The sequence below is a fragment of the Macaca nemestrina genome, chromosome 7 (genome assembly GCF_043159975.1).
Source record: "Macaca nemestrina isolate mMacNem1 chromosome 7, mMacNem.hap1, whole genome shotgun sequence".
NCBI lineage: Eukaryota > Metazoa > Chordata > Mammalia > Primates > Cercopithecidae > Macaca > Macaca nemestrina.
The window spans coordinates 81,400,083-81,414,893 of NC_092131.1; the positions used below are offsets into that span (position 1 = coordinate 81,400,083).

At 34.9% G+C, this 14,811-nt stretch overlaps 2 long non-coding RNA genes across 2 annotated transcripts in view; one reads left to right on the forward strand and one right to left on the reverse strand.

The window, feature by feature from the left end:
• Window positions 1–14,811, reverse strand: part of LOC139364323 (uncharacterized) — a 51,403-nt gene that overhangs the window by 17,982 nt on the left and 18,610 nt on the right. The window contains exon 2 of the long non-coding RNA XR_011625975.1: window positions 6,452–6,615. This is a non-coding gene — a long non-coding RNA (uncharacterized lncRNA). The remainder of the gene's footprint in view (window positions 1–6,451; window positions 6,616–14,811) is intronic.
• The window catches only part of LOC139364324 (uncharacterized), a 50,879-nt gene that overhangs the window by 3,267 nt on the left and 32,801 nt on the right, over window positions 1–14,811 (forward strand). Inside the window, exon 3 of the long non-coding RNA XR_011625976.1 lies at window positions 10,081–10,185. This is a non-coding gene — a long non-coding RNA (uncharacterized lncRNA). The remainder of the gene's footprint in view (window positions 1–10,080; window positions 10,186–14,811) is intronic.

Below are 14,811 nucleotides of genomic sequence, written 5' to 3' on the forward strand. Positions count from 1 at the left end.
CACTTAAACAAGTTTGAATTAAACTCAAGTATTTAAGACTGACTTACCGTTCACCTGAATTCCATTTGATCAACCCTTTTATGTATCCTAGTTTAATATATGTAGAGGACATGTTTTCGACTCTCTAAAAAAAATTTCCACAGAGATTGTGTTAAGTGCACATGGTATTAGAGGATAACCTCTTTGAGAATAAACACTGTGCTAAATGCATTTTTGTATCCTTCCTTGTGGCTAGCACAGGGCCTTACACAAGTACACAATGAAACACACAAGTAGTTAAGACTGACTTAAGATCCACTTCAACCCCATTTTATCAATCATATCCTAGTTTGATATGTTTAGAGGATATGTTTTCAATTATCTAAAAATATTTTAAAGATGTCTGAAAATATTCTATATCATTATGTTGAAAATAATAAATTTGGGATATACGTTGCTCTTATTTATTATAAACTCTCTGGTTTATTATCTTAAAAAAAAAACTCTGTGAGGATATACATATGCTTCCATGAATCATTATATGCTTGAGATCTAACTGATCCCATTATTTGACTTTTTACTTTTAGGAATATTCTCCTATCATTATTTCAGAAAGGAGAATGACCTTGACCTTATAAGCACAGGGAATCAAGTAGAACTGACTAGCATGTAGTGCTACTGTCTTTTTACGTGTTGAAAAGATACGCACTTTTTTTAGTCCCCAAAAGGGGTCAAAATAAATGTGGCAAGCTGGTTATTGGTCTCAGATTAGAGTCATATCTTCCCAAGGGGCATTCAAACTAGACCGTTAAGAAAAATGGGTTACTGGGACAAAAATTATCATAAGATGATATACACCTACATAGGATTCCAAGGGACTTCTGTGTTTTATTAGGGCTCTGAAAATATGCAATATGAATGAACTCTATTTATTTTGTTGAACTGAGTTTACTAAAAAAATTAAAAGTTTGTGTCTGCTGAAAATATGTACATTCTACATAGGGTTCCAGCAAGTATGAGGAAAAAAAAAAAAATCTAATTTGACTGGACCGCTGGTTGATTTCCTAAAGTCCCATTGCTTCCGATTTCTCAGTGATGACATACTTTCCTGCAGTCAATATGCATTTCTTAATTTGTTTGCAGGAAAGTTGGCCTCTTTTGCCTTCTCAAATCACACTTTGTAATCAATGACTATGTTCTAAATGGAATTCAGAAATGTCTTTAGAAATCGAGGGCAGTTTCAATAAATTATTTTTAGCCTGCTCTCCTTCTAGGAACTTATTACTACCATAGCATAGCAGTGATTTTTCTTTCCTTACATCTGCAAACCAACACACATTCTACTACAATAGTCCAGGATTTACAGAGCAGCCACATACTCCGAATAGATTTTGTTCAATAAAATCTATTCCCAATTCACTCTTGGAAACATGCCATATTTACATGATTCTTGTAATATTTCAAAACATAGAAATTAACAATTCAGTCACTTGGCCTATTAAATAAATTTTCAATATCTGCATGTGCAACAAAGTCTTACTTTTTAGGAAACTAAGAAACTTCTAACACTATTAAAACATCCAGGATGAGTAAGATACTCAGACTTGGGATTTGAAGTCAAAATTAAATTACAGTAATAAGTAATAATTACACCTTAGAGTAAGCTATTTCATTTATATTTGAGTGATGGCTGTTCCAAAAAATATCTTTCTCAGAGACTGGTTAGTTCATGACACTATCATTTTATTTGAAGTACTATATATTCATACCATTTCAGTTAGCACTGGTGAGGTAAACCTCAGAAGCAGATGACCTGTGCAAGATCATCTGAGTATACATTTCTGAACTTGAATATTGCATCTTAAGAAGGCATTGTCCTTGATTTGTCTATTCTACAAAAATTTTTACCTATAAACAACAATAAATGCCAAAACCTTAAGGAGATTCTACATTAATGTTTAGCAAAAATACATTCAAATAGTTAATCCATTTGGACAAAATACACGAGTAAAGAAACAATCAAAGCCAAAAGCAGAGTAAAGATACTACCGGAACTGTTATTAAAGTTGTGGTTCAAGGCTATCGATAAGGTCACTTAACGTAGGTCATAGAGTTCACTAAGACTGAGACAAAGCTACAGAGCAGGTGCTGATGACGTATATTTATGGTTCATTCACTCACTGACAAACCCAATGCTATCTATGAACCATTGCTCACTGTGGGACTGTTCCTAGTCAAGGGATACAGCAGCGAAAAACATAGACAAAGTCCTTCTCATGCTGTCATGGCTCTTCCATTTTAGATGAAGCCAAAGAGAAGGAGGAGCTCCTCAACAGATAGAGAGAGAGAGAGAGAGAGAGAGAGAGAGAGATAGTTTAACTTAAGGTAGTGATAAGTGTTATGAGCAAAAGCAATGTATCACATTCTCAAACGACCATATTGTACCACATCTCTTGAAAATATACTTTAAAACGGCTTCAGTATAACATTGTTAGAATTTAAAAAACATCAAGAAAACAACTTTTCAGGGGATAATTCATATACATACTTATACAAGTAACTTCTCTGAACTTACTAGTAGCAGGATTAGTGTAAGACCTAGCATTTTCTTAATTCTAGGCTTGTGCTTAGATGTATGCCTTAGCTTTCAGCTTTCATTAGCCATAGGTTACATTTAACTTTAAAGATTATAGTATTACCTCAAGAAGAGTATTAGAATAAAATTCAGTAAATGAGGATTCTAGAGATTCAAGAGATCATGAGCAAATTCTAATCTCTTTGTGTTGGTTTCTTCCAACTAACAAATGTGGATAAGCTTTTTCAAATAAATATAGAGGAGTTTTGAGAATTTCTATCCGATTCAATTCCTAATATTCCAGCTATTGTGACAAGCATGGGGGTGCATCAAGGAAGACAAACACTAAATAATTCATTATACATATTAGAAAAGTGGAGACCTACCCATTTTTTTAGAGAAGATAAGCCACAATAAAATTTGAGCATACACTTGAAGAATGAGCAAATATTAATGCATATACTAAGTAGCATATTTGAATTCTTTGAGGTTCCCTGGAAGAATGGCAATCAGTATTTGTCTAACAACAGTAGCGAAAGTCACACTATCATAATATCATATCAGAAGATATAGAACAATCCCCAAATCTCAAATAAATAATATATATGAAAATAAATGAAGTCTTGGTAGTTAATATGCTCCTCACTAAATTCCTGAATAAAATGTGGCCCAACCTATTAAAACTTTAGGGCATGGCTAAATCTTACAGGTATTTTCAGAACGAGTTATTAACCTTCTCCCTGTTTCCTCCTTAGTTTCTCATTTTTTATATTCTTCATTCTCTCCTTTCATTACAAACAATCACACTAGTTACTAAACAGCATAGTCAAGATAAAGTGGCCCCTGAAATTATTCATCTTGCGCTGAAGTCATAACAGAGTGAATAAGTTGTAAGCAGTTGTCTCTCCAGAAGCCATCTAGTTATAAGAGAAAAGGTGAAATACTAATTTCTCTATGAACTTTGTTTTTAAAAACAAATTTTTATAAATTGCATAAAGTTGATCATTACAGTAAAAAATGCCCTTTAATTTGACTTAAATATCAAGTTTTTGAGATGAATCCTTCTACACATATTATAGTGACAGAACAAAGAAATAAGATTTCCAGGGCTCACAATAGCTACATCAATTTTCCATTAAAAGCTTCAGAATTTAGCTGATCTCATTTAGTAATAACCTAATTAGTGAAGGTAAGGAAATAATAACATGCATCAATCTATTATCTTTTTTATATAAATTATATAATGAAATTAATTTACAGCCATAAGAATACAGGTTATAAATGACTCTGATAATGTAACACACTAGAAACCCAATTGAACCTATAAGTACATATTTCTTCACTGAAATTGCTTAAAATCCATTCATCAAATTGTTTCATCTAAATTCATTTCCCACCGGTAAGGAGAAAAGGGGATAGAAGAAGAAAGATGAGAGAGGTAGGAATGAAGGAATTCCTGGTGTTATAGCCCTGTGCCAAATTTTAAGCTTTTCAAATACCTAACAGAAAAGATAAACCATCTAGTATGTTGTCATACTAAACACAACAAATGATGGCTCTTGTCCCCAGTTTCAATTAAATGCTAAGAAATATAATTCATGACCTTATTTGTTTTGTTTGTTTTCCTACAAGAGCTCCAAAGAGCCATTTCAAAATGATCGTTCTTTTTAAAGGTTGGCGTTGTTCCTCTTATCACCCTTATTTGCATTTATATTTTAGAATAAGAATTTTATGATACAAAATCCTCAATATGCACCTGATGGCCTTTTGAATTCTCCCCAATAAACACTGGCATATCTACACACACACACACACACACACACACACACACACACACAAAGTTCATCAGGCCATATGCCACAATTATTTTACCTTCTCAAGACTAATCTTTTTTTGTCATAAAGTCACTGGATTATTGTTTCTATATATTCTGAAATGACATCTACTGCATACCTCCTTAAATATTTTACTTTATATAGAAGTAGAGAGCAGAAGAGGAGGAATAGGAGAAGCACTGTGAAACTCTAAGTCAAAGACGGGTGTTTTGTTGTTGTTGTTTTGGTTGGTATAACATTTAATAGGTACAGGAAAATGAAAAATCTCTCCTTCAATAGAACATCCTACATAAGTAGCCACAGTGAACCTCTCCCTGATGACCCCTCAAGAAAGAACAATTGCCAAGTGTCTGTACATAGGCCAAAGGGACTATCTCAACATTCAAATTATTTGAAATATGCATTATTTTAACATTCATGTAAAATTTTAATTTTGCTTCCTTAAAACAATACCAACTTATTTTCACTTATTAAAAATTCCTGGTCAGGCACTGTGGCTCATGTCTGTAATCCCAGCACTTTGGGAGACTGAGGCGGGTGGATCACCTGAGGTCAGGAGTTTGAGAGCAGCCAGCTAACACGGTGAAACCCCATCTCTACTAAAAATACAAAAATTAGCCAGGAGTGGTGGCGGATGCCTATAATCCCAGGTACTCGGGAGGCTGAGGCAGGAGGATTGCTTGAACCCAGGGAGTTGGAGGTTGCAGTGAGCCGAGATCACGCCATTGCACCCCAGCCTGGGCGACAAGAGCAAAACTCCTTTTTAAAAATAAAAAAAATTCCAAACCTTCTGGTAATATTTCAGCCCCACACCACCATATGCTCCCAGAGGGATCCATAACCAACCATGAGATGCATAAACAAAGGTGACCTTCTGGATGAGGTACACTGGCTTATAGAAAATTATTAAATGCATGCTATAATTGACCTTAAGAGGTTATATAATCGAACCACAGTTTCTAGGTATCATTATATTTGGTCTAAACATAACAATCTAATTTCTGTTTGAAAATTTCCAGAAGGGGAGGTAACATATCTTAGCATATTTTAAATTATAGTGCTCAACAAAGTATTCAAATCTAAAAATTCTCTTTCTCAGTGAAAAGTCATCTATTCCTTTCCACCCTAGGTTGCAATGAAGGACAGCTATTAACTATTACTACATCATCATTATTATCTTTTAACATTAGAAGCTCAAGAAAGTTACATTTTGTTAAGAAAAAGCTGATTTTTACTCAGAACTGTGCAAGAGCTGTGAAATGATAATAGCAGTAAAAATAGCAATAGATTTGAAACTCCATCTACAATACCTCTGCAAGCTCAGGGGGACAGAGAAACTAAGGCATTGCCTCTGCAAGCTCAGGGGGACAGAGAAACTAAGGCATTGCCCCATCCAAGGTCATGCAGAATTTAAAAAAAAAAAAAAAAAGAGTCAATAGGAAGCCAATCCAGGAGTTTCAGTCTCCTGTTCTTACTGCTTCAATAGTCTCACCATCATTAAAGTTCTTTTTCATTCAGGTTAGACAGAGCCCTATGGGATTCATTCCCCCTTGTGTGTGTTGCTTGGCTGAGCCATACATTTCTATTGGCCCTATTGATTAGGCATCTGCTTCCTCTGTGAGGATAGTTTGCTCTTGTGGAACTGTGTTTAGCAGCTGTTACAGTTCAGATGAGTGTTGACAGGATGAAAATTAAATTAACACCCAATAACATTTTAACACCTGGTCCAACAACTGCAATATCATTGAATTTCACCTTTTCAAAATTGCTTCGGGAGTTAATTCATCCTTACTTTGACTTTGACCTGAGGAGACATTCCTGTAATTTTGCCACAAAAGACTCTCTCCTGACTGTTCATTTATAATTTCCATGAACCTCCCTCTGATCCATGTTTAGGGACTACATGGCCAGTTTTTGGAAAATACACAGAATAAATATCTTATTGGAAGATGTGCCACCCTCTTGATCACAGCTAAAGAATGAGCACAAACAAAAACATTAACCGAAAAGAATGTGTTTCACTGTAGCATAAGCCAGACTGATGGGCAAGTAACCATCTTACCAGAGAAAATGAACTCAGAAAGAATGCAGGTTTCACACACTTGTGACTTTCTCAGTCTTGATTGGCTTGTGAATAATGTTGGAAGGAGGATGTAAAGCACTGTCTTGAAGCCAGTGGACTCTGAAGTCAGTCGGCCTGGTTGAAAACTTCACCTTGGCTGCTCCCTAAGCATATGACATTGTATAAAATATTTCAATCCTTAAGCCTCACTTTCTTCATAAAATGCAACTAACAATGGTGTCTATTATGCAGGATTATTTTGATGATTATACAATCCATGTAAAACTCTTAAAGTGCTAGTGCCCGACAAGGTCCTAAGTCAGCCTAAGGTACCATATTATCTCACAGTCTCCCTGAACTGAAAGGGAGCTTTGAGATCATTTATCTTGCCCTCTCATTTTACATTAAGCAAGCACAAAGGGGTTCAGCAATTTCTCAAGGATGTTTATTTTGTAGTTAGAGCTGAGAAACAAACCCAGGTTTCCTCATCAGAACTTTTATTTTCTTTTTATAAGACTGCCAACTTCTATTTTAATACGCTATTCATTTAGAAAACATTCTGTGTCCGTGCTATGTAATTTATCCACTTAAGCTCCTTTTGTATTTCTCTTTCTCCTCTGGGAGGCGGAAATGGTGTTATTTGCTATTGGCCAGAGCTATTAAGAGGCATAGGTAATAAAAATATTATACTATCATTTGCTGTTTAGAATTCCTATCAGATGCTAGGTGCCCTGACAAAGATAAATATAACACAGTACCTAACTTACAAGAAAGCAAGGAAAAAATGGTATCACACCACCACATAAAAAATACAGTCTATTAACAATTATTAGAAAATGATAATCCATTTTGTGGATTTTCCAGGATCATTATGTCTTTTCTTGTTTTTGTTGCCTTCAATTTTATTGCTAATTATATCTGTACTGAAGGAGGACTAGCAGAAGAGAGAACAGCATTTTTTAATTTGGGTAGCGTTGCACATATTAACAATGATTTTGGCAAATGTTTTGTATTTCTAAGATTGATATTTTAGGCTGTAATGAGATTTTAGGATTAACTGTAAATTGTATTTATCTATTTTTCCCACCTGCCCTTTCCCCAACAAAAAGTGATACAGACTCAAGAGTTTTTCTTTTTGTTTTATGATAGATTATCCACCCCCAACTTTTTTTCTTTTCATCCTAAACGTATGGTAGTGATAAAATAGGCACAATTTGCAAAATACAATTTGGCGGTGATAATTACTTTCACACATGATACTTTAAAAAAATAATTTTAATTATTTTAAATAAAACATCCCAATCCTTTATTATTAAACTTGCAAAATTCAATGTAAGCATTAGTTTCTCAGAAAAATGACATTTTGTAAAATGAGGTATAATTTCATGAAAAAAAAAATGACAGATGGGAGGGGCAGGTGTGAAGATTTTAACTATTCTAACCAGCTAGTATGAGAAAAGCAGTTCTCCAGAAGTACAAATCAAATGGTGGAAAGTATTGAATGTTTTCAAAATGTTATATAATTGCTTAATTGCCTCACTCTCCTAAATGGTTCCCTGTGTCCCCTCAGGCAAATAAAGCCTTCATTACCCTAACTGTAGAAGGGATCTAATTACCCTGGGGAGAATATGCATATAATTTGAAATATATAAGCATTAATGATATAATAATGTGCTCAGCAACACATATATCACTGATTCCATCTATATTTCCCAGATAAAGGTATATGTATCTGGAGAAAGGTGTATTTTTCACTAAAAATAATGAGACCAGTAACAGTTTAAAAATATTTTTAGCTATCTAAGCATGCATTTAAAACAGGAAGAAAAGTTATGGTTCTCAAATTCTCATAGATATGATAGTGTATTTTATCAATCCTTTGCAGAACCAATTACTAAGCATCTAAAAATACTCCTACTAAAACTAATACATTCACACTATGATCAGGATTAATATTTTAATGTTGTATGAAGAATGAGAAAAGATAATCTTCACAGACCTAAAATATGTTTGAGCAGTTTTAAGAGCCTTGGCAACCAGTGACACTTTGCTTTGGGATATTTTAATTATACTTTACTATAGTAAGATATGGTCAACTAGGGAAAAAATATTGTTTTCCTAGGAGAAAGAGAAGCCAAAAAAAAAAAAAAGTGGAATAGAAATCAGGAAAACTTCTCATCTATGTCATTGCCAATATATAGTTATCAAGTAATAATTCATAAAATCATAGAACTAGAAGAAATCTTAGTATTCCATTCAGTCCACACTCATGCCTCCTGGAAGTCAGTAGAAAATAAGAAAAAAAAAGGGAAAAACAACTATAGACTTTTGAATAAAAAACAGCAGCTCAGCCAGGCATGGTGGCTCATGTCTGTAATCCTAGCACTTTGGGAGGTCAAGGTGGGTGGATCACCTGAGGTAGGGAGTTTGAGAGCAGCCTGGCCAACACAGTGAAACCTTGTCTCTACTAAAAATACAAAAATTAGCTGTGTGTGGTGATGTGTGCCTGAAATGCCAGCTACTTGGGAGGCTGAGTCAGGAGAATCACTTGAACCTGGGAGGTGGAGGCTGAAGGAAGCTGAGATCATGCCACTGCACTCCAGCCTAGGCGACAGAGTGAAACTCTATCTCATACAAAACAAAACAAAAAACAAAACAAAATTAAAAAAATCCAGCCACTCATCAGCCTCTGATACTATTTAAAAATATTCATGATAATGTTGGCAACCAAAGCAGGTAGAGCTCCTTTTTACCACTTCATCAGACATAAAATTAACAGTAATAATAATTAATTAATTAATTAATTAAAATACCAGAGAAACACAACCCAGAATATTGGGGATCATCTGATAGGAACACTTTATTTTACAGATAAGATGACCATCCCTGTAAATTATGGCATGTGTTCTCCATGGCTACACAGATAGAAAAAACAAGATGCAAATGGAGGGACATTACCTGGCAGGCCAACATACGTTTTAGGACACCAAGCTAGTATTCAAGCTTGCTCTATTATTAGTTATTAGTTAACACTTAAGTGGTAGCAGAAACTAACAGGAGTCTGAAATTCTAGAACTTTTAGTTTATTTGCCAAAGGGAATCGCGATCTCAGCCTCTAGGGCATCTCAGATAAATAGCATGGAAGTCATTTATTTTGATGTCTACCAGCCTGTCTTCCAGCACTCTAAGCTGCTACAGGTGACTGCTAATAACTATATCCAAATAAAAAAATGTTTGGAAGGGAAAGTTCAAATGTATAGATTTGGTACCAATATATATTAGCAGGAAAATTACATATATACACACACACACACACACACACACACACACACATATATATATATATCTCTGGTGGAAAATTAATCAAATAATCAAAATATTATTTATTACAGATATATATTGCTAATGTACTATTTGACATAACCTATGGTCATTATTGAAATTCTTTAGATATGTTCTTTGGGTATTCTATAAGAAGGTTAAGATTCATAATCTTTGCCACCATCTCAATAGATTTTTTATGTATTTTTCTGATTTTACTTTTAATACAAACCACTATTAAGACAAGAAACAAGCCAACAAACAAATACGTTTCCCATGGTAACTGGAACTCATCCTCTCTACCACAGATCACCAAGAAAGCAAGGTGTATTCCATCTGCATGAGAATGGATGGAAGGCTAGAAATAGGCTAGAAATACCAAGAATATAATGTTCTGACCTAAGAACTCTGAGGTGAGAATGTTCTTCAAAACAGTCTTGACAGATACACATAATCAAGATGGCATGTTGCTGTGGCATACCATACCCACATCCATGTGAAACACAACATATAAAAGGGAAAAAAAAATGGAGAAAGACAGAGTCATTCTTTGGCTGATCTCTTATACATTGCATCACCACCAAATGTTAAGTAAACAAGAAAGCAAATTTTAACCGGGGGCGGGGGGGATGTCCTTTATCTAGAGATTTTTATTTAAAGTTTTATTACAAACTGGAAAAAGAAATGTAATTATATTTGCTTTCAGAGATGGATCAGGCTTAATACATTTATACAAATGTAGCCTTCCTAAGAAAATAGATATTTAAGCTTTGGTTCCTGGGAGTTCCTAAAACTGAGGATGAAGTGAAATTGCCTTTGGAGTCAGTTAGACACCCAGAATGAACTTCAAGATGAACTAAGGGAATAGGAAGAAAAAACAAATATAACCTATCACTGAAATTATATTCTTTACATAACTATAACCTTGTTATCTAATGAAAAATTTTATGAATTGAAATCTATTTGATTTATTTTAGTGATTATACTTAAAATATACAATTAGTCAAAACATTTCCCATCTGAGCTATTAGTATTTTGTAGAAAGAATGAGTTTCCAAATATTTAAAAAACAATCACATTCTTAATAAGCTCACAAATTATCGTTAATTATTGCAAAAAGTTAATAGATAAATGTGGGCTAGTAACTTACTTTTACAGAAATAACAAAAGTAAGCTCAGATAGTCTCCATACTATAATAAAGGCTCTTCCATAATTGAAACACAAATGCTTTTACTTACAAACACATGCAGTTAATGTTGATTAGGGATTTTGGGTGTATTTAATCTGTAGTGAGGGCTGACACATTTAAGACTTGACCTGGACAGGACACAAAATGTTCAACAGCACAATTCCATGACTGAAACAAAGATGGAGTTTCATCATTCAAGGAGAACGCTCATAGATTTAGCCACTATTGATATGTACCTAGAGTTTGACTCTTTTCTCAAAGCTCTCTAAGTAGTCCATTTCTAAATTGCCTTCTAATATGATCTCATCTTAGAATCTACATGACTTTGTATTTAAAAATTCTTACTGAAATAACTTCACTTCTCTATATTTATTCAATTCATCTCACTCTTATTCTCAGGTGAGGTGATAATACCATGTTCACAGTCTTCAAAAAAATTTATTTACTTTTTTGAGACAAAGTCTCACTCTGTTGCATAGGCTGAAGTGAAGTGGCATGACCACGGCTCGCTGCAACCTCCACTTCCCAGTCAAGCGATTCTCCTGCCTCAGCCTCCCTAGTAGTTGGAATTACAGGCACCCACCACCATGTCCAGCTAATTTTTGTATTTTTAGTAGACATGGGGTTTCACCAATTATAATTTTTAAAGTATTTATTTAGGTCATCTGAAAAGCAGACAGCAAGATGGGAATAGACTTTCAAGATATTTTTTCAGTTGGAAACAACTGCAAAGGATAAAGGGGAGGAAGCAGGATGAGGCAGAGAAATTCTTCAGACTGCAATGCAGATCTGATGTTTTTGACAAGAAAGGGAAAGAAAGAGAGTGGGGCAGGTAGTGTCTCAGACTTCAATGCAGCTCTGAGAAAATCTCAGCCAGAAGGATAGGAGTTCCCAAACCAAACTTTCCTACTAGAGAAGTCCAATGTCTCATCAGAATGGGCCGCCATCAGAGGCTTTCAATAGCAGAGCTCAATGGTGCATTTCTATGTCTGCCTTGGTAGTTTTGAACTCTTCCTGCATATCTATGAGAATTGTAACCTGGAATATGTAGACACTTTGCAAATGCCCAAAAGTTAGGCAAGAATCTGTCTATCAACTTACCTTCCAATTGGAGATAGGAATTCTATTAGTGTCACAGTGACAAAGCACTCAAACCGACACAATTGCCTTCTAACAAACACTGTAATTAGAATAATACAGCTTTCGTTCACATGGGAAATTAGAAAACAACCCGCAGGACTTTATTCTCTATTTCTATGGATGTCTCTTTATTTTTCTCATGATTGATCAAATATATATTGGAATAAGTTTTTCAGTAAGGGTAACATACTTCTTCAGAATATGCATATGTAAGAACTCCTTTTTATTGCCTTTGCAGATACACACCAACTTGACTGAGAGGAGATAAAGGAATTGCAATTTAGTCAATGATACTGTTCCATAAGATGAGGCACATTTTTCTCCCATTCCCCCACCGCCACCTGCACAATTCTTAACAGACCAAGGTAGAACTGCCGCTATTGCCAAGTCTGAAGGGATGTGGAGTTTGAGGATGAGACACTCCAAAGTCACTGAGGAACAAACAGAGAAATGAACTCAACTACATAGAAACTGGTAGTTACTTTAACTTGTTTTATCATACGTCATTTTACTCTCTTATTTGGAGAGGTTAGGAGGATAAAACTCATGCAACATAGACTCCTTTGGAAACTGGGTTTCTAGATGTGAATTAGCTGCCTTCACATGGCATTTTGGGGCAGTGGTGGCTGGCAAGCAAGTTTTGACAGGAAGGTTTTCGCCTCAGACAGGCTGAACATTCTGATCCCTTGTCATCTACCATCAGCATATATGATGGCAGCGGAAGTAGCCCTGGGAATAGCAGGGTTTTGTGATCTTATAGCAAAAAGTCTAATGGTAATCTGCTTGCAATGTTTTTGTAAAAAAGTAATTTCCTGTAGAAAGCCTCTTTCTGCATGGTTTTGGTTTTTCTGAACAGAAACCTGAACTAACACAATGATCGTGCTATAGAACTATGTGTGTGATAGGGAGGTAAATGGATGGAGATCATAAGGTGGAAAGCTATAGAATAACTGCACTTGCATCAAGATGGAAAAGTACCATGGAAAGGTCATGATGCTGCTTATTGAAGACTAAGAATCTTCCAAAAGAAAGGAAACCTAGTTAGTAAATTATGGGATAAGAATATCCTGGAATGAAATACAGAGATGATGCGCATGTAAAATGGTTAATTTGCTGTGAAGTCAAGTAGTTCCTGAATGGATTAAACATAATTCAGATATTATCCAGAAATTTCACTCCTAGGATATATCCAATAGAAATGGAAACATAGGTTCATACACAAACTTGTACACAAATGTTTATAGCAGTTATTTATAATAGCCAAAAGATGGAAACAACCCAAATGTTCATCAATGTACAAATAGATAAATAAATGTGGTATATCCATACAATGGTATATTACTTGACCATAAAAAATGAAGTGTTGATATATGCTACAAGATCGATGTGCCTTGAAAACATTATGCTAAGTGAAATAAGCCAGTTTTAAAAGTCCATATATGATATGACTCTATTCATAGAAAAGTCCACAATAGAAAGATCTATGGAGACAGTGGTTGTTTCAAGCTGAAGAAGGAAAAAGGAGTAAGGGTTTGATAGTTAAAAGGTTATGGGACTTCTTTTTGAGGTGATGGAATAGTAGAAAAGTCTTTCCAGACACAAGAAACAGAGTAAGTCCATAAAAAGAAGTCAGTAATTTTATTTTTGCTTCATTGCTGCTACTTTTTATAGGGTGTTGTATTTAAAACACAGCGTGTATAAAACACTGCTACCCCTTCACAAACTGACAGTTTTGTTTGCTTAATCAAACTTGAAATCAACATGAAGTCCTCTCTTAAATCTTCCTTTTCATGTTGAAATTGCACTTACTCTCTTACTGTTTGTGTATTTTGATTTAGAGTTGTGATCTAGTGTATTAATTCTCTATTACTGTGTAACAAATTATCACAAATTTAGTAGTTGAAGATGACATCTCTTTATTATCTCACAGTTCATTAGTTCAAAAGGCTGGGCTCACATGGCTGGATTTTCTGCTCAGGGCCTCACAAGGCCAAAATCAAAGTATCAGCCAATCTGTAGGCTGTAGGGAAGAATCTACTGTTAAACTCACTCAGGTTGCTGGTAGAATTCAGTTCCTTGCCACTGTAGGATTGCGGTTCCTTGCTGGCTATTGGATGGGAGTTACCCGAGGCTCCTAAAGGCAATTGTTTGGTCCTAGCATGTGGCTCCTTCCATTATTAAACCATGAACACAACAGCATGCAACATCTTTCTTATGCTTTGAATCTCTCTGATTTTCTTTCTGCCACCAGCTAGAGAAAAATGACTCTCTGCTATTAAAAGGTTCATGTGATCAGGTTAGGCCCACCAAAATAGTCTCCCTTTTGATTAGCTCAAAGTCAACTGTTCAATAACTTTAGTTACATCCGAAAAACCACTTTTAAAGTGTAAGATAACAGAACCAGGGCATACTATTTTGTTAGATATAAAAATCAAACGGTTAAGGCAGGAAATCTTGTGGGGAGTCCATCTTAGAATTTGATCTGCTAAACCTGGTTTAGATGAAAGGATTTCTATGAACAAGTAAACTTTAGAAGTACTGTCTAAGAAATGATAAGTAGGGTTTTCTTCTCTCTGCAGGATATCTCCACATTTTTAAATGGTTTCTGTACATTATTATTTTCCAAGAAGATAAAAATCTGTGTTAATTTTTTAAAATTATATGTCATGAGTCATTATATCAATGTAGTACATATGACTATCATTGTTC